This window comes from Melanerpes formicivorus, unplaced genomic scaffold (genome assembly GCF_026170545.1).
Source record: "Melanerpes formicivorus ecotype bairdi unplaced genomic scaffold, bMelFor1.0.p_v2 SCAF_38, whole genome shotgun sequence".
NCBI classification, from domain to species: domain Eukaryota; kingdom Metazoa; phylum Chordata; class Aves; order Piciformes; family Picidae; genus Melanerpes; species Melanerpes formicivorus.
Window position 1 is genome coordinate 6,291,492 of NW_027142390.1, and position 25,438 is coordinate 6,316,929.

At 42.3% G+C, this 25,438-nt stretch overlaps 1 long non-coding RNA gene across 1 annotated transcript; it reads right to left on the reverse strand.

Moving 5' to 3' along the window:
• Positions 1-474: 474 nt before the first annotated feature.
• Positions 475-10,518, reverse strand: LOC137450985 (uncharacterized). The gene is made up of 3 exons (XR_010989692.1): positions 10,416-10,518; positions 9,956-10,060; positions 475-577 (listed from the first exon to the last, which is right to left on the reverse strand). It is a non-coding gene; the product is annotated as an uncharacterized lncRNA (long non-coding RNA).
• Between the last annotated feature and the right edge of the window lie 14,920 nt (positions 10,519-25,438).

Here is a 25,438-nt window from a genome sequence, read left to right on the forward strand (position 1 = left end):
TCCCTACAGGTCCTAGAAACCTGAGGCTATGGCTGCACTGTGCTCAGAAGGCATATTACCAGTTAGCTTTGATCCAGCTGGACTGAGTACAAGAGTGCTCAAATAGTAACACAGAGCTCAGCATGGCTATCTACTGAACATGTGTCCAGGTTTCCCACGAGGTTTCTAAACCTTGAAGCAGTGAAAGCTGGCTCTAGCCTGGCTGCTGCAGTCATTGTGCTGCACCAGAGCACAACAGTCCAACTTTCTGGTGTGACTGATGAGTGACAATACCGTTCAAATCATCAGGACATTAGTTCTTGAGGGTTTGGTCATGCTGCCAAGCTACTTAATTTTTGTGTATTCAGCACAGAAGTTGCATGTAGTTACTGAATGAGACAGTATGCAGTTTTATTTCCTTGGGAAGAGAAAGGCAATATGCATTAGCAGAAGACCCCAGCCAAAACTTGGGTTTAACTCACATTTGCTGCTGCTGAATGGTCTGCTTGCTGTTGGTTAAGACAGAGCGACTGTTAAGTGGCTGTACTTTGATAGCAGCGATGTTGTCCTGTGTCCAAGCCCTAGGTATGTAGGTTACCTTCAAAGAGACAAAAGTATTATCCAGCTGCATGTGATGCTATTATTGTACTTAAAAGAAGAGGGGCTTGTCAGAAGAGATAGTAGCGAGGAGTGCCTGTTGTTACCCTGCGTCCCCTGCAAGATAATGTGACAAAAGCGATTTAAGGTCGCTTGTTTCACACTGCACCATCACTTTCCATGATTCATCTGAGAAGCAGTGATTCTGTATACCTTGCTAATTTGTTTTCATCCAAGGCAAGTAAGTGTTCAGACACCTGAGTGGAGCAGTGCTTTAATAAATACCCCAAACACACTTGCTGTGTTAACAGTCCACTCTCTGCAAAAACTGTTGGTGCTGCAGCTTACACTAAAAATAAGGCTGCAGTCATTTCACAGGCGTTAAGATTTCATGTTTTACTTGAGATATTGCTGAGCAAAAAGTGAAGAATCATCCTTGTTTAATTTGCTTACACATTAAGATTGTTGGATTTGGTCCATTTGCCCGGGAGGATGGCAGTCTCACACTCAGATGTAATACAGCCTGATGCAAAGTCCTAAAAACTCCAGCAGGCCTTGGCTTTATTTTCACTAGCAGCCATGTACTTTCTGAATGACAACACACCCAACATCTCAGCGTGAATAGAATTGAAATAGAATAGAATAGAACAGAATTAACCAGGTTGGAAAAGACCTTTGAGATCATGGAGTCCAACCTATCATCCAACACCACCTAATTAACTAAACCATGGAACCAACCACCCCATCCAGTCTCTTCTTAAACAGCTCCAGTGATGGTGACCCCACCACCTCCCTGGGCAGCCCATTCCAATGGCCAATCATGCTTTCTGTGAAGAACTTCTTCCTAACATCCACCCTAAACCTCCCCTGGCGCAGCTTGGTGGTTGCCTGGGAGAAGAGACCAGCCCCCACCTGGTTACAACCTCCCTTCAGGTAGTTGTAGAGAGCAATAAGGTCTCCCCTGAGCCTCCTCTTCTCCAGGCTAAGCAACCCCAGCTCCCTCAGCCTCTCCTCATAGGGCTGTGCTCCAAACCCCTCAGCAGTTTTGTTGCCCTTCTCTGGACATGTTCCTGCAAGTCAGTATCTTTCCTAAACTGAGGGGCCCAGAACTGTACACAGGACTCAAGGTGTGGCCTTACCAGTGCTGAGTACACAGGAGCAGAATGATCTCCCTGCTCCTGCTGGCCACGCTATTCCTGATACAGGCCAGGATGTCATTGGCCTTTTTGGCTGCCTGGGCACACTGCAGGCTCATGTTCAGCCTACTATCAACCAGTACCCCCAGGTCCCTCTCTGCCTGGCTGCTCTCCAACCACTGTGACCCCAGCCTGTAGCACTGTGGCCAATGTGTAGAACCTGGCACTTGGATGTGTTAAATCTCATACCACTGGACTCTGCCCATCTGTCCAGCCTGTCAAGGCCCCTCTGCAGAGCTCTCCTACCCTCTAACAGATCAACACCTGCCCCCAGCAATCTGCAGTTGCTCCTTGTATCCAGAAAGTTCAGACATGTTAGCTAATAGAACCAACATACTGGGGAGAGTGTCTTGGGTTGTGGCTTCTTTTGAGAAAAGGTGCAAGCAGAAACTAAAAACTAACATGGGTGATAAGCAATTAGGGTAGAACTGTAATTGTGGAACAGCCACACTGGACCACAGATGAGCTGCTCTTCTTTCTCCACTTCTAACTCACTAAAAAATGCAGTTGATCTGTGCTCCAGTGTGGCAGCTATGTCCAATGTGGGGTTTAAAATCTGCTAGACAGCTGGAACTCAGGCAGAGATCCAGCTCATGGCTTTTTATTTTATTCCCCTGCTCCATCCCAGTGTCCCACCAGCACCAGTGTTTCTCATGTCCAATCTGGTTTACTTTCTGCTTGTATATAAATTTAAAATACTTTTTTTCCTTTAGAAGGAATTTTTAGGTATTTGGAGACAAAATTGGCATGGAAGTAATTTGAATTAATTTAAGTGAAGGTGTTAGTGCAGGCAAGTAAGATATTGTTTTACCCAAGGTACGTGACAGTCAACTAGGGCAGTTCAGGCAGACTGAAGTAAGCCTTTCCTAAAGTTAATGTTTAATTAGGTGGCCTTTTTATTTTGTTTGCAGTTTGTACTAAGAAATGATAAACCAGTCCCCTCACACTGTCAGTTTTAAGAAGTCACAGGCTGAGACTTTGCATGAGAAAGCTCAAAAGCAGGAGCAGCAAGGCAACAACCTCAGCAAGCAGCTGAATGAAGATTGTTCTGCAAACAGTAATCTAAGGAGGCTAAGTGGCTGCCTAGATGGCATATAAAGGGATGGACATGCAGACAATATATAAAGGGATGGACATGCAGACAATATATATAAAGGTAGGGATGTGCCTCTTGCTGAGAGACACTCCTCTGGGCAAAAAGAGACAACAGTCCATAAAATGTTGGAGCGAGTCCAGAGGAGGCCACAGAGATGATCCAAGGAGAACCTCTGCTGTGAGGATAGGCTGAGGGAGCTGGGGTCATTCAGCCTGGGGAGGAGAAGACTCCAGGGGGACCTTAGAGCTGCCCTCCAGTACCTGAAGGGAACTGGTAGGATGGAGAGAGACTTTTCAAAAGGCTGTCTAGTGATAGGACAAGGGGGAACAGTTTTAAGCTGAGGGAGAGCAGGTTAAGACTGGATCTTAGGAAGAAGTTCTTCAGTACAAAGGCAGTGAGACTCTGGAACAGATTGCCCAGAGAAGTTGTGGATATCCCCTCCCTGGGGGTGTTCAGTGCCAGGCTGAATGAGGCCTTGAGCAGTTTAGTCTAGTTGAGAGGTGTCCCTACCCATGGAAGGGAGATTGAAATAGATGATCTCTAAGGTCTCTTCCAACCTGAGCCATTCTATGATTCTATGAAATACTTTTGGGAAAGGAAATAAGTTCCTTTGGAGTTACAGATGACTGTTGTTTTTTAAAGGCGGTTGGAGATTAATTTTCCTATGTGAAGTTAGGTTGGGCTCCTATTCCCTGGAGGAGTTATCCCTCCCTTATCCCTCTGCTTCCCCTCCTCCCCCAATTACAACTTGAATGAGAGGGTGTGACTGTACTGTTTAATTAAATTATGGTATTGACTTGAAAACAGTGGTGGCTTCAATCATGGTGCTTCTTACAGGAGCAAACACTGGGCTAAGGTATTACAGCCCCTGTTGCAAAGAAATCTAGGTAAAGTTCAAAAGAGTAGGAAAATGGCCATCCATCTCTCAAAACCACTAACTTCCTTATAAAATTCTCATCCAAAACAAGTATATTGCAGGAATGCTAGTGTATTTAAATATAATATTAACAATGCTGCCATCACAGCACTGAATTTTAGGGGGTGGACAAACTACTGCTTACATTATTGTTGAAATAAAATATGATTTATCTCTGCTCTTACTTCCATGTTTCTAACTGGATTCTGCCTTCAGAAGAGCATGAATCCGGTGGGTCAGGGTGGAGTTTGCTGCAATCTCCTGCCTGTGCAGGGAAGCAGCTGCGGCATGTGCCAGCATTCCTTTCTCTGGCTGACTGTCCTGGGGGTGTGGTGAGGAAGCAGAAGGGTCAGATGGAACTGCTTCACTGCTGTGCTGTTTGCACGTCACTACCTTCTGGTTTATTTATTCATTTCTTTTTGCATTGGTGGAGTTCAAACCATGCCTTATGTACCAACACAACTGCCAAACACAACGGCTGGCTGTTTTGCACAAGGCAGACCTGCCGAAGTCAGCTCACTGGTAACATGTCTGTGCATGCAGTTATTTATTTTACAGTTGTAATGTGCAGTGTTGCAAACCCCCCAAAGTGCGTCTCTTACCATTTCCATGTGTGGCTGACTCCCATGACGAAGGGCTTGTGACTTCTTAGCCAATTTCTCTTTGTAACCGGAGAAGAATTTTCCCATTCACCACAAATGAATTGGGTTTTAGTGCCAGAGATTTTAAGCCCCGCTCACTCGCTGCTGAAGTCCGCATGCAAGGTCTTTTGCATTAATGCTGGTTTTGAGGACGGCATCTAAAGCTGTTACAACTGCACTACTACTAACTTCTTATTTTCAATTATAAGTGGAGTACCTTGGCCCTTTACTTGGGACCATTCACTTCAATTTTTATGCTTTTTGTTAATGATCAGAGTGGCTGCTGAATCCCCTTTCCACACAAGGCTTGCTCAAGCATGCCATTTCTCACAACACTGAAGGGTTTTGGTTTATTAAAGTTTCTGGGGTTTGTTCCAATTAGAAAAGGAACTGAAGGGGTAGCATGTTCGCTTTTCCATTTCGTATCTCAAGTGGCAGGGATTTCTGCATCATTTTTCCCTAGGCTAAGGCACACCCTTAAAAGAAAAATGTTAATACTAGGACAGGTGAGATTTCTAAACCCTCAGGTACCGTCTTGTCAGTGCTAAATTTAATGCACAGAAAAGGAGAAAACCTATTTTTCTAATTATTTGAAGAAAATGAACAAAACCTTTAAGGGTGTCTCTCGTGGCTTGTTTTTATTTAGAAAGGAGCTTTAATTTACTTTCTGCTTTGGGTTTAGTCCCTTTTGAAATGGCCTCACCTTGGTCTCTGCTTTCCTTCCTACAGCGATCATGTCGCTGTAAAAGATTTATATTAGACAATACCCCAGCAGGAATCTGAACTGTGTTCTGTTACTTTGGAAACAAGAATTAAGCCAACAGCAGTCCTTGGGGTTTTCCATAGAATGTCTACAGACTGGGGGTTTCTGCCTCTACCCAGCTTAATTTCAGGGGGCTGTGTGTTCCTGGGCAAACTTGTTCCTTTTTCTCTTTGCTCGAGAGGGTTGGTCGCTGGTGTTCTAACCCAGCAGAGCTCGCCAGGCTGCTGGGTTCATCTGCTGGAGCAGCAAGCAGGGTTTATGACGTCTGGCAGGAGCAGGCAGAGTTTGTGTAGCAACAGCTCGCCCAGCCAATCGTGGAGATGTTTGGTACTGCGCAGGCATTCCCAGCACTTCCTCTGCTTTTATTTTTAATGTGCTCTCCTCTCATCCCCCTCCTCCGCTGCAGGCAGGAGGTGACGTCCTGAAGCTTTCACTCGGGTTTATGCCATAGAACTTGGTTAAGACAAGGATTTTTACTTTTTATAAAATTGTGACCTACATCTGCCAGCAAAAGATTCCTTATTTCTCTCTGCCTCTCTGTAAACCTCTCTGCAGTGCCAGCTGTATGGTGCAGCTAAGTGAAATGTCTGAATTTCTGCATACGCAGTACTCATTGTGTCAGGAGACAGAGCACAAATGTTATTAGCACTTCTTGCAGCTTTACACAGAATCCCAGCATGGTGGGGGTTGGCAGAGACCTCTGGAGATCATCTAGTCCAATCCACAACATCCCTTTTGATTAACAAGGCTACAGGAAAGGGAGTATGGGAAAGCTGCTGCATACAGTGCAGCGTAACTCCTACCAGACTGTGGGATGCTGGAACAGAAGTGGTTAATGCTGGTAGCACTCTACTGAGGTGGAGGCTTGAACGGCTCCTGCAGCTGACCCTGGCAAGGAGCCCCAAGCTGTAAGGAAGAAGAGAGGCTGGACACTAATGTAAGTTAGAAATTCTAGTACTGAGGACCTGAACTCTAGTCCCACCTTCTAGGTATTTAAAACAGTTGGAGGCAGGGGATAATATCACAGGATCACAGGATGTTAGGGGTTGGAAGGGACCTCTTGAGATCATTGAGTCCAACCCCCTTGCCAGAGCAGGACCATAGAATCTAGTGCAGGTCACACAGGAATGTGGAAATATGGAAGAAAGAAATTTCTGAATCATCTGTCTACTCAGTTTTTGGAACAGAGGGAAAGCAGTCTTAAATAAATGGAATTCTCATTTGCTAGGTAAAGTGGCAATTGTTCACCCCTCCTTCTGTCCCCAACCCGGTTGCCAGATTAGTGTGACGATGTGGTAGCAAGCAGTGCCTTTGCTTTGGTAGCAACCTGCAGGAAGAGCAGCTGAGCTGCAGGGAAAATACACTTGGTATCTCTGTAAAAGACAGGTTCTTCAACAGAGGCCCTTTGTGTAGCTCAGTAACTTGACCTGCTGTTTCCAATAAGTCCCTGAATATAGCTTCATGGTATTTCACATACCACTATCCTGTTTGCATTTGTTTTTCAAAGGCTTTCTTACCCAAAGGCAAAAGCCAATACTCTCTTGCTCAGCTGTCAGAGTTGGAGGTAGCTGAGGACACTGATCTGTGGTCACGCAACAGAATGTGGTAGGTTTGGGAAGTGAGCAAGCCCCTTTCCAAAGAATAAGCTCACTGAGAGATTACCTGTGGTGTTCCCAGTGCTTATGTGCAAAAAGGCAGAGCCTTTACTTTGTTTGAATGGCACTATTAAATTTGGCCTTGGGTAAAATTTTCTTTCTTTTTTTTTTTTTCTTCCTTTATTTTTTCCCCCTTTTATTGTTGTTTTGTTTTTCCCCAGAAGAATGTGAAATATCATCAGTTAGAAGCTAGCCCTTTTCTCTATTACTTTTGTAAAAAGAAGTGTGCAGATGTTGACTTGTTCAAGGCGAGGCTGGATGAGGCGTTGAGCAGGCTTGAGGCCTGGTCTAGCAGAAGGTGTCCCTGCCAAAGCCAGGAGCATTGGAACTAGATGATCTTTAAGGTCCCTTCCAATGCAAAGCATTCTGTGAATATTTATGAATGTCATTTTCATGAGTAGAATATTTGTGTGGGTTTTTTTTTCTCCTGAATGTCCACACAGGTTGCTTTGTAAGGCTAAAGTTTCATCTGTGTCCTGAGGCAAGTTAGGAAGTGGGCTTTATGCTGAGCACTCCCTGAAGGGCACTAGTAAAGAACATCTGCACTTTCTTCCTTTGAAAAGAAGTCATCAGTGGGAAGATGTAACCACATGTGCTAAATGCCTACTGAATAGTGAGCAAAGCCACAGGACATGGCTAGGAAGGAAGCTGTGACAGATGGAGGTGGTACAAACCAGTCAGCATCTACTAATTAAAATGGCAATGATACAGTTGGAAACTATGATTGTGGAGGTCTTTCCCTACCAAAACAATTATCTATGAAGTAGTTCCTACTTATGGATGCCACATAATGGCAACTTTCCATGAAGGAGTTATGCAAATTTTTTTGTGGTATGTTTTTAGTAACATATTGTGAAACTAGCCTCTAAAAGTGGCTTTTTTAGCCCAGCATCAGTATGGAATGCTGCAATAGTATGGTAGTGTTTATTTACAGTTTTTCTTTCTGGTAGATGAAATAGATTCTTGGGTCTGCTTTTTGAACTACTGTATATTTCATTGACTTCCATATGTAACATTAAGACAAGTACTGACTGAAGAACTTTTAGGAAGTGCAGTAGGTAGTTGGATCTTCGTAAAAGAGCATTGAGCAATTAGTCATTCCTTCTAACTATTTGTTTTTGGCAAGAGAAGAACTTGGGTGCTCAAGCATTGGAAGAGTCTGCATAGGGAGGTGGTGGAGTCACCACCCCTGGAGGCATGCAAAAAACCCCATAGTCATGGCACTTCAGGACATGGTTTAATAGCCATGGTGATGTGGGATTGATGGTTGGACTTGATGATAGAGGTCTTCTCGAACTGAAGGAATTCTATGTTCTTTCAAGGGCAATTGGAGGAGGGAGAAATATGACATTGGCTCTGTTGCTTTCATTATTGAAAGCAAATAACTATTCTGCAAATAACCAAAACCAAAATGTGAAAATTAAGGTGTCATTTTGTAGGTAGACCACAGTCCATGAGATGTGAGGAGTTAGGACTCTACCTGTCTATTTTCTACTTTCAGCTCTTGTGAGGCGATGCTAGACACCACAGTATGCCCAGGGAAAAATGCTGTACAGTTTCTACCTGCTCTTTGTTTTGACTCTTCCTGTCCTTTGTTAATGATATACCAGGCTTTGCAAGGTAGTAGAGCAAGCATAGTGACAGAAGAAAGTAAGCACAGGAGCTTGTGTTGATTCTCTCCAACAGAGAAGATCAGGAAGGTCAGATATATTCCTTACACCCTTCTCTGGGCTGTCAGTGTGAAATAATTCTAGCCTGATAATAGCATGGTCTCAGACATGTTGGAAAACTGACATTGACTGAAGCAGTCTTACAGGCACCATGGGAATACAAATCAGTAATCTCTGAGTAGTGCTGGACAGCAGCAAACCAATATGGAGACTGGTAAATTAAACCATTGCACAGCAGCTTTGATGCAAGCTTTGGCAGATCAAGCTTTGAACCCCTTTATTCCTGTTAACCTCTTTCTTTCTCTCACATTCTTTATAGCTCAGCAGAATCTGATTAATTTTTAATTATTTCATTTCTGCCTCTAATCTGTATTTGAATCACTAAGAAATTTCCACTGTTCAGTTGTTTACCTCAATTAAAGGATGTGAATTCTGCAGCAACTGGGTAAGTGGGTGTTTCTTGCCCGTCTCAAAACCTCTTGCCAGTGTCCTGCTGTCAGCCTTAACAGTGGTGTGTGTCATTGCTGTCTGTCAGTCTGTCATCAGGCTAAAGTTAAGAGATCACCTAAGCTTGCTTATTTTGTGTCCAGCTTTTATGTCTTTGTATAGTTCTGTAAGTGTATCTTGTAGGAGGTTCATTAAACCACATTTTAATTATTCTAATTAAGAATTATTTTGCCTTCCATGATGCTGTCTTTCCCTTCAATACCAACCAACCTAAATAGCAAGAAACTACTAATCAGACCTCAATGCCATTGCCTTGTAGACTTCTAAAGCTCAAACAAGATTTTCTGGCTTTCAGATTTGGGTTCTTTGGGTTTGGGTTTGTTTGTTTTTCTTATTTTTTAAAATGTATTTGAAAGATAGAAAAACCTTAGTATTCTTATTTCAGCTGAAAGCTGGAGATCTCTTTGTAGTCATTATTTCAAAACCTGTTTTTTTAGAGTGCCACATCTTGCATCACTGATAACTTTTCCTTATCACAAATTGAATTAATTTTTCATTGTATTCACTCATCACAGACTGGTTTGGGTTGGAAGGGACCTTTAGAGGTCATCCAGTCCCACACCACTGCAGTGAGCAGGGAGATAAGACAATTTCATCTAATAGTGTACAGTGCTTGCCACTAGAATTTCCCTCTGCATCTTAAAAACTCCAAGTCTCCTCCAAAATAAACCCCTTAACTACAAAAGGCCTAGTTCTGTTTCATTTCTGAACGAGCATTGAGAACGTTTGCCCCTCACTGGAAACTGCTGAGCACTGAGCAAATCAGACCACACAGTTACACATCACGCCACTACACACACTCAGATGTTCCAAAGTATATGCAAGCCTTTAAGCACTTCCTTTTGAGCTCTCTAGCCTACCTATAAGGAAAAGAAGTAGAATATTGCCCAATTTATATTTTTTTCATGGTGCAAGCTCTTTGCATCTAGCCTTACCTTTGTGGTTTCTGGTTTCCCGGTGTCAGTGATGGCTAACAAGCAGTCCAGCGAGCGGAGGGCATCACAGCATTTTGCTTTCTCCTAGCAGCACAGCTGAGACAGCTGTAGAGAGACACATTACCAGTCAGGTTCTCTTCACCACCTAATCCTTTCACACTCCCAGATGCCAGCTTCACAAAACTTGTCCAAGTACAGCTAAAGGAACGCTGAGCTAATCAGTACTTACTGGCAGCTAAGAATTTGGATAATGGACCTTTTTCTTTGACCATTTCAGCATCATAAGCAGACAAGACAAAGGAGTGCACAGCTTTAGATGTTCTCTGACTGGTAAAGCACTTTTCAAGAAATTAAGTTATCTGATTTAGGTACCCATGTGTTTGGAGTCAAATCCCCTCGTCTTTGTCACATACAGGATTTTCTGTCCCCATGGTTAAGGTGCCCACACATCACACAGTACCTGAAAATCTCATACGAGTTTCTGCAATCTTCTCACAGGGTTCTGCCCTTGAAGGTTGTTTTTTTTTTTCACCACTTGTGCTGCAGTACCTGTTCTACAGTAGTTTCACAAACATGATCACTCATACTAGACACCCAGAATGCAAGATCTTATTTTAGTTCCCCTGGATGTAGTAGGGAGCTATTTATACTGGCTTGCTTTTGCATGTGACACTTGGAGTAATGGGATATAAAACATTACAGCCTTTTATGTTCCTTTTCTCATGTTGGCTCTCATCTGTGTCATTAATACAAGTAAGAAACTGCAGTCATGGTGGGGGGCAGAGCATAAGATAGCTGAGAAGCCATTGATTTGACTATCTTCCTCACAAGCTTCTCAGACTCAGTTAGTTTCTCTATGAAATAATAGTCAAAGATGTACATGTGCAGTCTCAGTTCTTTTCGGGCCCATCTTTAGAAAAAGCTTAAACTGGAAGGAAAAAAAACCACACACACACAAAAAGCTACAGCCTTTCCAAGAAAGATCTTCTAAGCATAAGCAAAGCTGAATTTGACATGTTGTAGTTTCTTGAAGACAGCCGTGGGGGTTGGTTTTTTTTTTCCCCCCTGGGTTAAAAGCAGGGATTTTTTTCTTGTTTTAGATTCACACAGATTTTTATCTCCTAGCTACCTTCTGCACACACTCCTCTCTTGCCTCGTTGTGTGATTTGTAATGCCTACTTTGCATAAGCAAACTGACTGATAAATTACGATTCATTTACGTCTCAATGCAGATAATTGTGGATGCTTGGGTGCTGCCCTATCCTACAGTTTAACTGTGAAGGTGCTAGATTCTAAGCATGCATGATATGTGTTTTGTACAGTCAAGATGAGAGACAGCAAAGCATAAGAAGCAAAATTATGTGGTGCAGCCACTGTTTTGAATTCTAAATGAATAAAAATTTGGAGGGGGGGCTTGGCAATTAGCATATATATTTTTTTAATTGCTTTTTTGTTACCAGGTTACAGCTGTTGGAGGCAGTGGGAGAAAGATGTTGTTAAACGGAATAGCCTCATTTATCTTTGACAAAAAGACAGTCTTGACTACTGTGAAGGTAATGGCATGTCGTATAAAGAGAGCCAAACAGTTTGGTTGCTCAACCAGTTGGTACCTACTGAATGTGTCATTATTTTACAAGCAAACAACAAAAAAAAAGCACCTAGAATTTTCTGTAGGGCAATTTAACTTTATCTCAGCTCTGGGAGACATTAAAAAACGCTCCTCTGCTGGAACAGTGCTTTAAACTTGACTTTAAAGATGTTTTATATTGCAGAAGAGATTGTAATAAAAATAGCTCGTAATGACACAAGATCTAAAGCTCCTACATGAGTTAGAGCTGTAATTTAGCAACAAAACCTTATCTAGGATTGTTTCCAACCTGTCAGGCTACAATCTGCAAAAGACAAGCTATATGACCTTTATTTAGAATAAACCTTTATTCAGAATAAACCAAACCAGGTTGGAAGAGACCTTCAAGATCATCATGTCCAACCCATCAACCAATCCAACCCACCTAAGCAACTAACCCATGGCACCAAGCACCCCATCAAGTCTCCTCCTGAAAACCTCCAATGACGGCGACTCTACCACCTCCTCGGGCAGCCCATTCCAATGGGCAATCACTCTTTCTGTATAGAACTTCTTCCTAACATCCAACCTGAACCTCCCCTGGCGCAGCCTGAGACTGTGTCCTCTTGTTCTGGTGCTGGCTGCCTGGGAGAAGAGACCTTCATCCGCCTGTCTACAACCTCCCTTCAGGTAGTTGTAGAGAGTCCAGAAACAGTGCGGAGTTTTTCAGGGTGGCTAGTTATATTTGTGCTTCTGGACTTGGTCAGAAGGTGTGTGGGATCTTCTGGGTAAGTCTAATCCCATATAGCAGGTGAAAGGAATCATCCCTGAAAACTCCAGTCTTGGTCTGATAGGCTGTTTTAATGGTTTGTTTTATTTTCTTGTTCTAGGAGGTAATAGACTGAAACTGTAACACAGAATTTTTAAAGGAGTTGGTTTCTTTCTGTAAATCCTGAAGTGCTGACCACTGTGTTTGCTCACATCCTGCTAAACTTTTCAGCTGTGGTGAATCTATTAAAGGAATCTTTCAGGCATGCCATTCTTGTTTGTAAGTCTTTGTAACCTAGGGGAAGAACTGATCTGATGCTGTCAGGCAGCATTTTCTGTGTCTTGCCATTGAACTGAAAGGTATTTTTGATTTGTTTTTTTTTCCTGTTAAATTTTTGGGTGGTGTTATTTTGTAAAATGATCACCTTTTCATTTGATGGATGTAAAAACCATTTTGTTGTGATAGAGTCACAATACAAGGTCTCTGCCTTGGGTCTTGGGGCAGAAGCAACAGGGTGAAATACAGTGGTTTTTTTAAAGTTTTCCTTTTCACTCTTGAAAAGCAATTTGACTTCTCTCCCCCTCCCTCCTCCCATGGACTTCCTGCTCTTCGCAAATAACCCTCCAACATATAATTAACAGTTTGTGTCCTTACATCACGTCAAAATCTCTCTGTGTCTAACACAGGCATGAGTCTGGAATTCTTTTGTTCTGACCTAAGATAAAAGTCTTGGTGCATGGCAGTGGGAAATAAATTACACAATTGTTCAAGGTCTATTTTTAGGTTCAATAACCACACCAGGCACTGTTATTCAAAGCTTCTGGTTTGTAACAAAACAGACAACATTCAAGGGAAGAACTGTCAGTGTTGGACACATGGGTGTTTCAGGTCTGTACTGAGGATGATCAGTGTGAGGGTCTGTCTCCTATGGGCACTTGAGATGGTGGTTTGGATGTGCTTTGTGTTTATTCAGAGTTAGCTGCACGGGAATAGCACTCATAAAGCAGTGCCCATACCCAGCGTGCCAGGTCCTGCCCTGCTGCAATTGTGTTCCTCTCTGCTTCCCAGTGGCTGTAAATAGGACAGATCAACACTGGAGCCTTGGCAGCAGGAGTAATTTTCAAGGATACAAATAAAAATGAGGTGTCAGTCTCCTGCAGGCTGCAAGTGCTTACTTTTTGTGCTTAGCTGCCCAAGAAGAGTTATTTTATTTTTCTTTCTTCCTTCCCCCCCCCATTCTCTACTGTTAAGAAAAAAAACAAACACAAAAAAACCCACAACCAACCAACCAAAAAAAACCCAAACCACCAAAACAAACTGTATATATTAATAGTATTGCATATTGATTAGGTAAGGTACCAAAATTAAACATCTAACAGTTGCTAGTGATGTTTCATTTCAGCTGAACTAGATTATTAGGGAAGTTTTCAGTCATCCTCTTCTACACTGCACTCTCTTACTTGTTCTTTTACCTGCATATAAACAATAGGAGGTAAGCTGCAGACCTGCAGATGCTGAAGGAAGGTCCTTCATGGTGCTTGTGCTAGGCCTAGTGTTCACCTGCTCTCATGATCAGCAAGCCAGTCCCAATCTCCTGATCCAACTGCAAATGTGTTTGGTTTTTTTTTCATTCCTGTTCTGCAACAGTTGATTTGGGTCCTACTACAGTCAGGAACTACAGCCAACTCAAGAGATGTAGGAGGAGCACGTGGCTGGGAGATGGAGGGGGCTAAGGCAGAAGAGGGAAAGGAGAGGAAGAAGTCAGGCTGTTTGGCAGGTGTTAGCATGTGACAGAATGATTCCAGATAGCTGTGTTTTCTGCTTACATTTGTTGTACTATAAACTTGGAGTAGCATGTAAGTAGAAAGAGCTGTTCCTCTGGCATCTCCCCTACTGAACTCCCTAAGGCCCCCTACCACTTTGCTTCATGCTGTTCCAAGAAGGGCAGTGAGCTGTGTGCTTGTTCTTACTCAGAGGCAACTTCTTGTGGAGGTGCACAAGTGTTCCTGCTTGTAATCTAACTCCAGCTACATTCTTACCAATGCTTGTTTTGACAATTGATTAGCCTCTGAGGTGAGGGTGTAGGGCAGGACATATTTTGGGGTTTGTGAAGAACTGCACTTCTGGGAGCATGTAGATTTTCATTTTGACAATTGGGATGGTAGAAAGTACGATTCAGGAAGATGATGTATCTACATCTGAAGGTTTTTTTAGCTCACCACATCTTTGTGGCCAAGACAGGACAAGGATTTTCTGAACCACTTCCTTTCACTGAAAGAAGCAGCTAACTGATTGTAAGGGACCTGATATATATGGAAGTTTATGCTATCAAGATTTTCTCCTGCTTCATGATTTAATGGTCATGATGGTGTTAGTTTGATGGTTGGACTTGATGATAGTAAAGAGCTTTTCCACCTGAAACAATTTTATGATTGTAGAATTGACAATTGCTGAAATAAAAATTCAAAGCATTCTTTTTTCTGGTCACTTGTATTATCTGCTGTGCCTGTAGCTGGAAATCAAGATGTGTTATTTACATTGTAATGAGTACTCTATACCCTGTGCCTAACCTCTTGTAGAGTAGTTCTGATTGTACAACTCCAAATGAGCAGGAGTGCCAAGTAATAGGATGCATGTCATTGCAGGACAATAGGAAGTTCAGGTGCTGGCCCATGAAGTCTTGTGTTAACTGGAATGTGTCCTTCTGGTGTCTTAGTATCACCTTTACCTTGTGAGGCCCTTTGTTTAATTGTCACGGTTTGTTCTGAATTGCAGTCTTAACTGAGACAGCTGGAAGCTTATGCATTGAAGAGAATTGATAACACTGATAATGTTTGGCAAAACATCCATAGTGAAACAATTTTACTGTCCCAGAGAATGAAAAGTCCAATTCTGCTTTGTAACATTAAACGATGCAGTTTATGTTCTTTTAAAGTAATACATGTCATATAGCTGTGGAGGCTGGTAGTTATGAACTGTTATTCCTTTTGAGTATTAAAACTGGAGCTCTGAGCCAGCACTTCATTAACATGCTCAACCAGCCCTTCAAAGCTGGTTGCTTCCAACTAGAAACTTAAATAAGTCTGTGATAAGGGAGAGTCAATAGAGACATTGTGAGCAATCCGTACATGTGTCATAAGCTGTTTGTTTTACAAGTACAGTAATCATGAGCACTGTCAAAAGGCAATGGAGCTGTTAAAACACTTGTTCTACTTTTACACGGCCCTAATGGCAATCTTTTCCGATCGGAATATTTAGAATGATTGAGGCCGTGCTATAACTGAATGACCGTCACAACCAGGTGTTCCGAGACACTCTGTTACTTCAGATGGAATTGGAAGGAGCTACTGCTCATAAACATGCCCACAAATTTTAGATTGTCATTTCTTCAAAGCTAACTCCTTCTGCAGTGCTGAAGCATTTACCTGCTGGCTTGTAATTCCGGCCCTGAAAGCCGGAATTACATGTTAATGACTAGTCGTGAGCCAAACCAAACAAGGTTGTGGTGCACACATTGGAAAGGAGGGTGACCAGTGACCTGGAGTTTCTGAAGACATTCATCTATGTTCCTTAGAATTGTTCAAAAACAGGTGCAAGTCTGAAGCATGGGTTGACCTTAATACGGTGCATGGGGTGGGTAGTGTGGAGAAGGATGCTTGAGGTGATAAATGTCTGCCAGTACAGAAGCTTGAAGAATCAGTGACCGCTTAACTGCAGGTGTGCCATGTGGTCGGTTGCAGAGACTTTGTCCTCTTGCAGATTGATGTTCTTTTTCCTGCTGGGAGAAATCAATTTTTCTGTGGATCTCCTAAATTTGGATTTTGACCACACTTCATGAGACAAGGCTGACACTGGCAGTGATGGAGGTGCCACTGAAGAGTCAGGGAAATGAGTTCTCTGTCTCTCCACTGGAATAGAGGACATGAAGACAAAACACATATGCTTATACACAAGTACATATAGATGCTTCTTTTTTCTTTCTCATTCTTAGCTGGATGTGTAAGTGCTGAATTACATAGCAGAGTGCTGAACTCTTTTACTCTCTGTACTTTTCAAGACTTTAGTGGTGTCATTTGAGGTAGTACATTTGTACTAAAGCACCTTGTCATGTAGCTATCCAAAGAGATGTTGCTTTGTACTTACTGGCAATCTGATGCTTTTTACCAGCTCTGAAAGATGGAAGGAAGGATTGCAGTGTACTTTTGAAAATGATAAGGACCTACTTACCTTGGGGGAAAAAATAGAGTTCTAAGGAGCTTTGATAGAGAGCTCCAATATTTTCTTTATTTTAAGAATTTTTATCTTTATTTTAAGAATTTATTTTATTATATTAATTGGGTGGAGGTTATGCAGCTGTTTTTTTTCCTAATGTTAACATATTAGGTTACAGGAATCTTTCCACTTAATTGAGCAAACACAGGAGAGTATTTATGTAACCGAAAATCTGCAACTGCCAGTAGAATTAATTAGGAGAGGAATAATTAGGCAAGTAGTAGTGTCCAAATGGTCCCAATAGAAAAATGTATTGCAATCCCAAAGGAAATCTCATTAATGTTATTATTTATGATGAGTTGTGCCTTTTGCAGAACCACAAAAGGAGGCAAATGTGGAAGGATCTCAGTGGGGTGTCAGCTTGGGTATAAGCAGAAACAATATCAAGGTTTTAGGCTGTCTCGTCTTATTATTGTCACTTAGTCATGGCTGCAGCTCCACTATCTGCTTAAAAGCTTTCCTTGATTGAATGAACCACTTTATGGTGAAATAGGTACAAAAGAGAACATTTCAGGTTAGTACTTATTACAGGATTGTTGCTTCATGTATCAGAAACAGACTGTCTCTTATGCCAAGCAGATAACAGAGTGAAAAAATGAGACAAAATAGGCTTGTTTCAAATACTTTTGCTCCTAGTCAACAGCTTACTGGTTCAAAGAACAGGAAAGTTAATGAGCGTATTATCTAGACTTTCTGTTGTAATATCACTCATACAGTGGAGTAAAAGAAAGGTTCATTGATGTGATGTCACATTTATAGCCGCTGCTACAGACTGCTACTACTGCTGCTAGGAAGTAGCCTCTCTGGTTCCCACTCTGTTGTAGCAAGGCCTGTCATATGGTCAGTGAGGGGAAATATCACAGACAGCATTCTGTGGGGGAAGCTGAGAGTGGGTGCTGCAACAGAGGAGCTGGATTTTCCCTGTTTCCCCCTTTTTTGTCATCTGAATCTTTTTCATCTCTGTTACAAATGACTGTAGAGAATTTCTGTCTGCTGTGCTGTACAAAGTGCATTTTGCAAGTTTGATAAGTGCACTGGAATGGTAGATATGACTGAAAAATATTGTACTGTGAGAATGTCTTTTACCAAAACCTATTACTAAATCCAAAGCATTTCCCAGATAATCATTCAGATTCCAGACTGCTGTTACCTCCTGTGAAATAACCTCCTTCATGCCTGCCATCTGAGGCAGGGAGAGGGTGAGGGAGCTGTTTAAAGGTCATAAATATCATCTGAGGCAACACTAGTCATAGAATCATAGAATTGTTGGTTGGAAAAGGCCTTTGAGATCATATTCTACCATTCTCTAATTCTGCCAAGCCTGGTGCTAAACTATGTCCCTCAGTACCACATCTCTGTGTCTTTTCAACACCTCCAGGGATGGGGATTCAATCTTTTCCCTGAGCAGCCTATTTCAGTGTTTGAGAATCCTTGCAGTGAAGAAGGTGCTTCTCATATCCAACCTAAATCTCCCCTGGTGCAACTTGAGGCCATTTCCTCTTGTCCTATAATAGAAATTGTCTCATACAACTCCAATTTCTAACCAAATTGGAATAATGACCTTCATTCCTCTACCAGTGAGCTACAGTACTGTCCTGATTTGAACTGTTAAAAGATTTGGGTTTGGGTTGGTTTTTTTTTTATCAAAAAGAGCTAACAACTGAGTGGTGCATGATGTAGCAAATTCTTTTTATTTTTAGCAATGGGTAAATGAATGCCCATCAAAATGTTCTAGACTGACAGCTCTGGAAGCCATGTGCCTCCCTCTCCCAGTGACAATGTACAATAACAGTTGTATGCATTTTGTACTTTGTCTGCCCCACTTCCCCTCATTTGCTCCCAACACCCTCCTTGCTCCACCAAGAGGGTGTTACTGGTGTCTTTAACTAGGTTCCCTACTGTAGTAGCAAACATGAATAAAGATCAATTCAGCTGGCCTCATATTTATGTGCATTTTTTAAAATGTAACTTTAAAACATCCACTAATTCTAGCTCTGTGGGGCTGTGCTGTGAGACATGCTGCTTTTCCTTAGTGAAGAGAGGCAGACTTCCAAGTGAGGGTTTTGTGACTCTTACTGCAGACACTATGTATGAAAACAGGATGCAGAGGAGAGATGGAAATAGTTCAGAGGAGAGATGGAAATAGTTCTTTGACTACAGGTCTTTGAACATGGTCTAGATGAGAGGCAATGCTCTGTACTTTACTGTCCATGCCAGAATATCTAAAAATGTGAAACTGATTTCTTCTGATGCCCTGAATACGATGGCATGGATTAGCTAAACCTTCTGCAGTGTCAACGGCAAAATCTCTGTTGTGCTGCTTTCTAAACACAGCCCTTTTGTGCTCTTGCCCAGAATTGGTAGGAGGGTGCACAAAAGATCTGTGCAGTGAAGGAGCAGCAGGACCAGTGTCTGTGAAAGGAGCTGGCTGCCCTGCACACCCCCAGAGCAGCAGTCCAAAGCGTGCAGCATGTGCAGCGCTTGTATCCTGGAAGCACTGAGCACCCACATTAGAGCTGCTGCAGCGGTGACAGACATGCAGCAACTCTGCATCGTGTAAAAAACACCAGCTGATGGACTACAATTTCAGAAGAGCTGCTGCTCTCTGTAATATTCTTGAACAAAACATGAGAAACTGTTGTGTTGTGCAAGCATGGCTACAGTCAGTACTTCCAGAATGGAGGAGATTTCCTGGCATGAAGGATCTCTGCACAACCAGCAAACACTGAACGTGGACTTTGCATCTCAGCTACGCAGAAAGTGCTGACGAACCCTTCAGAATCCTACAAGTCTGGGGAAAACAGAAAATAAGCCCCTCCAGAGAAGCAAGCAGAAAACCTTTTCTTTGTGCCTAGTTTTTTTTTCCTCTCACCAGAAAGAAAACACTTCCTGAGGCATTCAGACCCGAGGCATTCAAACGTTAACCAAACCTACATTTTAATACTTTTTTCCCAGGCAATTTTTTTCCTGATATCCATTAAGTATTTTTTCAGAGTCGAATCTAGGATCATGTGAGGATAGGAACAGAGGATTCTGAATAATGGGGAAATGGAAATAATCTAGGACAGGATGGGAGTCTGATTCAGAATAATACAGGCAATAGAAAGTTAGTGCTGGAGAGCACTTGGCGATACTTTAGGAAAGTTAAACAGCTCAGGTGAAGCACAGGTCTGAATAAGTAGAACTCTTCTCTGTTGGGTCTCAGTTAATGAGCCTCCCTCTAGCTTTCCTGGGTCTGTGTCATTTTTCATCACTTGCCTTTCACCATCCAGAGCCTTTTTCACTGTGAACCCAGAGTAGAAAAATCAGGTCCAATTTGTTAAGCCATTTCTCCTGTAAACCTTTCATGCATTGGCTATCATTTTCTTCTAAAATCACAAAGAAAAATCCAGCAAGCAAGCAAACCCAAACAAAACCCAAGCAAATGACCCAGGAGAGGCTAATGGCAGAAAAATCTAAAAGGACAAGGGAGTGAGGATAAGAAAATTAAACACATGGCAGATCACTTCAGGAGAAGGCTGTGAAGGAAGGTGTTCAAAGGGCAAGTTGGTCAGCAGTCATAGGAGTTAGTTATACTAAAATCGCCCCAGCAAACATTAACAAATCCAATCACATTCACGTGAGGACAGAGGCAGTGAGTCAGGAGGTTAGTGGTGTGTACCACTCACATTTTGTATGTAAAACAGTGCATCCTGGCACTAAACCCTTCTGTTAGGATTTTAATTCAACTGCAGTAGCAAGAACAGCCCTTTCTGAACCCTGGTGGTGTCCATCACAGTTTAACCCTATTCCATAGCTGAACCTCACTTGGGCTCATGTCTCCAGTGGTTAAATGCTGAGGTCCTCCTTCCTGAGGAGATGCTGTAGTGAAGAAACTTCTCAGAAAGCATTGTCTTTACATATCTGCTGAAATTAAATCTTGGCAGCGTGGTTTTCACAATCTCAGTGCTGCTATGCTGTACCCAGGCTTCCCTGTCCACCTTTTCCAGCACAGACAATTCATTCATCATTTACACATCTCAGCAATCTCAGACATGACTTCAATGTGTAGCTCTGCCTGAGGTATCTGGAGGAGTGCTGGCTCACTGGGGCTCAGGGTTTCCAACCTGGATGTGAAAAGGGAAGTTAAAGCAAGAGGATGCTGGGGATCTGTCCTGAGAGTGATAGGAGGGGATCTCCAAGGTGACCAGGCTAGGGCAGGAGGCTGCCAATATAGCATGTAGAAACCTTAAACTCACAAACCATTAAGAGACAAAACTCCTCCTAGTCCTGACTCAAAGCCATTTTTTTCCCAATGGAAACTTAATTGTTTCTTGCTTACATTTAACTAGATTAAGTTAATGTTGTACTTTAAGAGAAGTTAAAGTACTGTTGATAGTTGGGTTTGGGGTTTTTTTACTTCTTTTTCTTCTTTTCTCAGAGGAGAAGGACTTGAGGAGGTCTGGCAGTTTTGAGACAGTTGCAGGTCCTGAGGAAGGGAATTGTTCATCCTTTCCCTCCCTTCGCTGTGCTGGGTCCTAGTGCTGTGCTGCTCCTCATGTTTTCTCAATTCAACTTAGTGTCTTTTAAAAGTCTTCAAAATAACATCCAACAGGTTAGGAAATGTAAATAAAAACTAGGTCACCTCTCAGGATCATGTGCAAATCCCTTGCAAGCTCTCTGCTAAAATTAGAGGCTGTGTTAGTATTTTATTTGTGTCGCAGAGGTGGTGTTTCCAAAGTAAGAATGGATTCCAACCTGAAACTGAGTTATAACACATGTAGCCACCACTGTGACTTGGCAAAAGTTTGCCCTGTGTGGCAACCCTAACCCTAACCACAAAATCTGCTCCAGGCAAACATTGCCATGGGGGTCCTAAAACTTTATGTCCCTCCTTCCGGCAATGGGTATAATGCAGACCCAGAACTGGAGAGGTAGCTTGTAAGAGGTTTTGTTCCCCTTTCTCAGACAAAGCAAACTGTTATGCATTCAGGTGTGTTTCAGAGAGGTTATAATTTGATGTGTCAAACCTTTAGCTTGTCTTGGGCTTGGCCAGTTTATTTCTGAAGGCAATCAGAGCAGCAGTTTAAAGATAAAAGGGATTAGAGATTGTCTACCAAAAAAATGACCTCTTCTGTAATTCTAACTATTAGTCTGTTCTGGGTAGACCACCATAAACTTACTGAATACACATAAAGAGAAGTGAAGAAACTGGTTTATGCAAGGATTTTGGTTTAAAGAAGTTTTTCAGAGGGACGTTGCGTTGGCTCAAAAGGTTTCCTGAGTCACTGAAAGTGCTAAGTATAGAGACCTAACTCTTCTTTCCTTTGGTGTTACACTACTTCACAATGAAGCTCTTACTTTTATCAGGTTTTATATTTCCTGAATATGGGAGAATTAATATTAGATGATGAAAAACAGATTGAAGTAGAAATTGAGTGATTAGGAATATAAGTCTAGATTTATTTTTAACAAGAGGAAGGAAAAAAATATTGTCAGAAGGAAGTTGTATATTCTCTGAGAAACCAGAACTCTGCACTGCAGTTTGTATGCACAGCCTTAAAAAGGTACAAGGCTGTAACTGACAGACCCAGTGAAAGAGCAGACAAAGGCTGGGCAATATGTAGTCACTACGTACTTCCTGATCTCCATCCAAAAGCCAGAGAACGTTGGAGGACTAAATGCAGCAGGAGGAAAGCTGTAGGCGTAGAGGGACAAACAGTCCTGACAAGTGCAGACACAGCTCCTGCTGGCTTTGCTAGGAGCTGCATACAAGTCAAAGCTGAATCAAGTCCAAAGTGTTGGTGTAAGGCAGCAGCAGCACTAGTGTAAACCTGCCTTGCTTAATGTTAGGCTACAAGACAGTGCTAAATCTTTTCTGTCCTACATAACTGTGGAAATAGTTAAGTGGCCTTAGAATATTTCCATATTTCTGACAATTGTTAAATGTTTATAGTGCTTCCTGTATGAAATACCTGGTGTGTTGAATCACAAAGCAGTAGAACAATGAGGGGGCATAAGTTTAAGCTACTAAAAGAAAGGGCTTCACACAGGGACTCTTTTCCTTGCCCCAGGAGGAGGTGTAGGGGCAGATTATGTCAGTGTGTCTAATCAGCGACTAGAGAAATTTGTGATGACAGCTTCATAAACCAATGGGAAGGGTAAGCATAGCAACCAGAGGTGTTGGGAAAGTGTGAGGGAAGTGTTGCTGCTCTTGGAGGTCAGACACTGAGCTGGATGGGCCATTGGTCTGGCTAGTGTGTTCATAGTGTTCTTAAATTTTGCATTCTTGTGACTGAATTTTTTTCATCTGGAAAAGACAAGTTCTTGTTACTGCTGAAAGCAGCAGGTAGTTCATACCCAAACAATGTGAAAGTGAAGCAGTTCCTTGTTATGATGACCACCATCTCTTACAGTCCTATTGAGACCATGTTTTGTTATGTAGGAACTGTTAGGAGAACAAGATAATGAAAGATGTGGAGAAAAGGGGAGGAACAGGTGATCTTTAGGAACAGAAGGGGAATGGTGGGGAAAGGGGAGAACTGGAGTAGGATAGGATAGGATAGGATAGCATAGGATAGGATAGGGTAGAATAGAATGGAATAGAATGGAATGGAATAGAATAGAATAGAATAGAATAGAATAGAATAGAATAGAATAGAATAGAATAGAATAGAATAGAATAGAATAGAATAGAATAGAATAGAATAGAATAGAATAGAATAGGACCAGGTTGGAAGAGGATGCTAATGCAAATAGAGTAATCCTTGCTAATCACTAGTGAGAAGCCTTGCTTGCACTTAAGGTTGGATTTGTACCTCTAAAATGCCACAGGTTTAGAACTCTGCCTGGCAGTTGGCCCCTGAAAGCTGTAAACTCCTGGGGGGAAGGGGAAGAAAAGTTTCTCCTCCTAAGCTTGCTCCTCAAATAAAATCCAAAATAATCCATGAGTATAAAATCAGTAACAAAAGCAAATCCTACGATTTTGGGTGTGTCCAGCTCAGGATTTTTTGGTTAATAGAATGTTGTGTTGATAGGATACTAGCCTATGACATAACTGGCATACACACCAGCACTCGCATTGTTTGGCAAGGGTAGAGTAAAGCTGTGGCTTTGCTTTTTCCTAGTCCTTTAGGAGCAACTTTTCTTGTGAAAGTTTTAGCTTTATTCATGCTTGTATGCTTCTTAATGGTAATTAAACAGTGCATGTCTTTGATCCAAAAGCAAACCAGATTCTAGTGTGCCTGACTCATCTCTCCTCTCTGAACCTCACCTGTATGTGAGGTTGTCTAATGTTCTGGAAGGCTAATACCATTACCACTGTACCTCTAATGGAAATATCCTTAGATGCATAGCTGATACTTGCCAATTTTTTGCAGTAATTGGTTACAGGAGGTGAAAAAAACAGAAGTGTTCTCTTGTGAACAGAGAGGATTTCTTGATGTTCTGAAATGTTTACCAGGGCTTTTCTTATCTATGAGATGAAGAAAGTTCTGAAACATGAGAAGATTTGCCTTTTCTGATAAAGGCTGTAAAGAAGGATGTAGAAAAATTGAGCTAAGGAGCAATAGGAATAAAAAATTCTCTCTCTCTCAATCCAGTACTTTCTTGGTATTTGTGAGACCCAGTGAAATGTTTTCTTTACTTGTGTGCATGTGCAGCTTCTCCAGTATTGGATGTGGGTATAGATAAAGACTAAACAACAATATAAACCAGGGAATAAAGTCAGCAGTTGGTTAACTCACATCAATGCAATCTGAAACTGGTAGTCATCAATATTAATGTCAATAGTTACAAGTAAGCAGCTTGTTGGGATGTGTGTGGTTTGGGTTTATTTCCCCTTTGGAAAGCATTTGTGGGAGCAACATAAACTCAAGTAGGATCCCAAATTTTCACAATGCTGTTTAGAATCATCACAATAATCATCACCATGCTCTACTGAATGGTATACACAGCCTGGTGGTACATCTGCAGTTTAAATATTAAAGCTATCCAAATATAATGTAGTATCACCCATAGGTGCTTACCACCCCACTTTTCTGAACAAAGTGAATCAGTTAAATTATTCCATTTAGAAAAAGGCATGGGTGCTACACTGTATTAACACAGGCTGAGGTCAGAGTGGCTGAGAGCAGCCAGGTAGAGAGGGACCTGGGGGTACTGGTCGATGGTAGGCTGAACATGAGCATGCAGTGTGCTCAGGCAGCCAAGAGGGCCAATGGCATCCTGGCCTGCATCAAGAACAGTGTGGCCAGCAGGAGCAGAGAGGTCATTCTGCCCCTGTACACTGCACTGGTTAGGCCACACCTCGAGTACTGTGTCCAGTTCTGGGCCCCTCAGTTTAGGAAGGAGGTTGACTTGCCGGAACAAGTCCAGAGAAGGGCAACGAAGTTGGTGAGGGGTTTGGAACACAAGCCCTATGAGGAGAGACTGAGGGAGCTGGGGCTGCTTAGCCTGGAGAAGAGGAGACTCAGGGGTGACCCTATTACTCTCTACAACTACCTGAAGGGAGGTTGTAGACAGACAGATGTTGGTCTCTTCTCCCAGGCAGCCAGTACCAGAACAAGAGGACACAGTCTCAGGCTGCACCAGGGGAGGTTTAGGTTGGATGTTAGGAAGAAGTTCTATACAGAGAGAGTGATTGCGCTTTGGAATGGGCTGCCCGGGGAGGTGGTGGAGTCACCATCATTGGAGGTGTTCAGGAGGAGACTTGATGGGGTGCTTGGTGCCATGGTTTAGTTGTTTAGGTGGGTTGGATTGGTTGATGGGTTGGACACGATGATCTTGAAGGTCTCTTCCAACCTGGTTTGCTCTATGTATTCTATGTATTCTACTTGTAAGGCTTAACTCTGGAAGTACTTTAATACAAGCTACAGAATAATAACAATTGTTCAAA